General features: G+C 36.1%; 1 pseudogene; it reads left to right on the top strand.

Moving 5' to 3' along the window:
- The first annotated feature begins 3,483 nt into the window (after window positions 1-3,483).
- The window catches only part of LOC104245345 (beta-fructofuranosidase, insoluble isoenzyme 2-like), a 5,339-nt pseudogene continuing 4,929 nt past the window's right edge, over window positions 3,484-3,893 (top strand).

Raw genomic sequence — 3,893 nt, 5'->3', positions numbered from 1 at the left:
GGGCTTTTTGATTATTTAGGAATTTGACCTCGTTTTGGGGTCGGATTTGAAAATAAATTATATATTCGGGCTCGTGGGTGAATGGGTGATCGGGTTTTGGTCTGAACCTCGTATTTTGACCAAGCAGGCCCGGGGTCAATTTTTGACTTTTTGGGAAGAATGATTGAAGGCTATAATTAAGCATTGGAATTGGATTGTTTAGCGTTTATTGATGTTATGAAGTCAATTTTGTATAGATACAATTGAATTGGAGCTGAATTCGAAAGGAAAGGCGGTGTTTAAGGCATGAGTTGGCCGTAGAAGTTCGAGGTAAGTCTTCGGTCTAACTTTAGCTTGAAGGATTAGGAGTTGTGTCCTATTTGCTATTTGCTTCTTGTTGAGTACGACATATAGGCATGGTGACGAGTATCTATACGTTGGTGTCGAGCATGACCGTGAGTCTTAAATTGGAGTTTGTTGTGTTCTTAAATGATATTATGGATGCTTTAATTGATAATTCTCGATATTGAGCAAGGATTTAGTTTGATTTCATGGGAATTTACTTATGATTGAGTATTGCTGTTAGCTGAGATGATTAGAAGTTGGGTTGAGATTGGTTATAACTATTTTTCCCTTGCTGGGATGTATTTACTTTTACTGTTGAATCCCTTGCCGGGATAGAGTAGTTTATTGTTGATCCCTTGCCGGGACTCGTGGTATGGTTGTTATTAAAGGTATATAAATATATGGATCGGGTTGCATACCGCAATAATATTATATATGGATCAGGTTGCACGCCGCAACAATGTTATATATGGATTGGGTTGCACGCCGCAATAGTGATATAAATGGATCGGGTTGCATGCCGCAACAGTGTTAAATGATAAGGGATCAGGTTGCGCGCCGCAACAGTGTTATTATTGTTTTATTGTAGATTTTGAATTGTTCTCCCCTATTTTTCTTAAGTTTCTGCTGGATTTGATATTTTCCCTGTAGCATGTACCCCTTCCCATTTAAACTGTCTATTTCTATTTATTTCCATTGTATATTATATAACTGCACAGGTTTATCTGGAGTCTGGTCCTAGCCTCGTCACTACCTCGTCGGGGTTAGGCCAGGCATTACCAGCACATGGGGTCGGTTGTGCTGATGATACACTCTGCACTATGTGCAGATACCGGAGCAGCATTTGGACGTAGCACTTGGGAGCTAGCCTTTAGTCCATCCAGAGATCCCGAGGTGGTCCTACAGGCGTTCGTAGGTCCGACGTTCTCTTCTATCCATTTATATATTCTGTTTTCACTTGTTTCCGAGACAGACTGTATTTTCTTTTTTTTCAGACATTTGTATGTAGTACTCATAGACAGTCCGTGAATATTGTGACACCAGATTCCGGGTAGAGGAGTATATTGGCACTGTAGTACTGATGTTGATCATTTTTAGCTGTTTAAGTCTTCCGCTTATTCTATTATCGTTAATCTTTAAATTGTTGATTACCTGTTGATTCAAGTTGTTAAAAGGATTAAAATGACAGAGTTAGAATTTCTATATTTTGTGGCTCGCCTAGCTTCTACGAGTAGACGTTATCATGACCCCCGAGGGTGGGAAATCCGGGTCGTGACAATGTCATTGTGTTGGTTATTAATTAACCAACCTTAGGCATTATTTCCTCACAAAGAACCTTCTCGTAACATGCAAGCCTCCTCCAGTTAGCCCAACATATTTTCAATGCCCATAGGATTATAATTAGATGAAAAGGTGTCAAAGCACAAACCATGATTACGTGAGGTGAAAGGGTATCACATGAATTTTAGTCACAAATCAACGTGACCGTCCATGTAATAAAAAATCGACAGTCGACGAAGAAAAATACTTCAATTATGAACGTTGCAGTAGGCACTATCATATCAGGTTTTCGAGAGAAAAAAAATAAGAATATTGAACGTATAGGAGACTAATAATTAAAAATAGGACTAATAATTAGACTCTTCTAAACATATTTGTTTTTTCTAAAAGTTGCTTAAAGAGTGAATTTTTAATATAAAGCCGGATCGAAGTTACTGAATTCTGCTGAAACGTGTTTAACCCTAGCTATGCCCATGTTGAGGGAGGCCATTAAATATGGAGTAATACTAGTCGTCGATCACGCAATTCACATAAAAGTAGTATGGTAATTATTGCAGTTAGTTGTGAAATGATGCAAGTCAGTGGCGGATGTAGAGTATATTTACTGGGTTCCCGGAAATTCAGTAATTTTTGCGTAGACTCTGTATTTTTATTAAAAAATCCATTAAATATTAATAAATATATAACTTTAAATCCAGTTATTATTGTATATTAATTTAATATTACAATAGGAACCCATAAACTTCAAATTCTGGATCCGCCTCTATTGAAGTGTCAGCCAAAAGAAAATTTGGTCTACTGTTTTGATTCTCTAATCTATATATGGGTTAAATGCAAATTCATTTATGTCTCCTACTTTAAATTTCTCCTAGTTATTCTCCTAATCAACCTATTGCGGCTTCATAGGTTGTGGGTATAATTCGTGTAATAATTCAAAAACATTATTTTTCCAACGAAATGGACGATGATAACGTAGAGAACATTGTACGATGCAGAGATTGTTTACTTTATAGTTATTTGTATCCATTTATTCTTAATGTATATGTATTTATTCAATATTCGATCTCGTGTTGAATAATAATTAATCGAATCCACGTAAGTTATGCAGCTAATAATAATGCAGTGTTTAATATTGAAATGGAAACGTTGCATTTGCTTTATATAAAAATCTGAATAGTGTTTTTCTTTTCTTTTCTTTTTCATATCTAACGAGTAAAGCAACCATGAATAGAAAAAGCTTAGTAACTATATATCACAGGAATGGTGTTTTTTCTTTAAATATGGACAAAAATTTATGGATATAGAAGCTTAGATCAATTAACAAGGGTTATGGTAGAGCGGTAAGTAGAGGCGAACCTATGTGTTATAGTAAAGGGTCACCGAACCCCGTAAGCTTCGGCAGATATTTTGTATATGTATATATCTTGAAAATGGTAAATTTAAGGCACTTGGCACCCGAAGGCAAATATAGAATATGGTTGTTGAATTCAACTGAACCCAGTACTTTCGCCTCGGAGCATAAACTTATGTGTAAAAATTTATTAAAATTGCAACAAATGATAAGTCTGAACCCATAACTTTAAAACTGCAACGGGTTCAATGCTAAAAGCCTTAAAAATTGAACCCACGTAATCTAAATCCTGGATCCACCTCTGATTGCACCCTGAATACTAAAAACCTTTAGGGGGTACTAATTGAGCAGAATATTGTTCCCCGTCACGTAAAAATCCTGGGCCCGCCTCTGGAGGGAAGTACTTGTTCGAGGTTTCGACTAAAAGACTCGTCTTTGTAGCACCTTTTAATAAGACTATGACTTCATCTGTTTTCTCTATAAATACTCCTCAAGCTTTCGGTTCTTCTCCATGATTCAGTTTCTTTTCTCCACATCACAGAAGTGAAAACAAAATAAGAAAAATAAAGAGTTTCTGTCAAATTAAGTCCAATAGGGAAAATGGAGCTGTTTAGAAAAAGTTCTTTTCATTTTGCTTTGCCAGTTTTCATATTACTATTTTGCTTGTTTATAGTTTTATCTAACTATGTTGTGTTTGCTTCCAATTATGATGTTTTTTTTACGTGCTTCCAATCCTCAAGAGATGTTAATATCACTACTGGATGAATGGTACGTTTCTCCCCCCCCCCCCCTCTGTTGTTTTTATTGCTATGTATATATATATATATATATATATATATATATATCCATTTTTTGGTTTTCTGCTTGGTATCGATCCGATATCGGCAGGACCCGGCTAAATTCGGTATTCGTGCCCTAAATTCCCATGTTGAGAGGT

Source organism: Nicotiana sylvestris, chromosome 7, assembly GCF_000393655.2.
Source record: "Nicotiana sylvestris chromosome 7, ASM39365v2, whole genome shotgun sequence".
NCBI classification, from domain to species: domain Eukaryota; kingdom Viridiplantae; phylum Streptophyta; class Magnoliopsida; order Solanales; family Solanaceae; genus Nicotiana; species Nicotiana sylvestris.
This window is presented reverse-complemented; position numbering and strand designations above follow the sequence as displayed.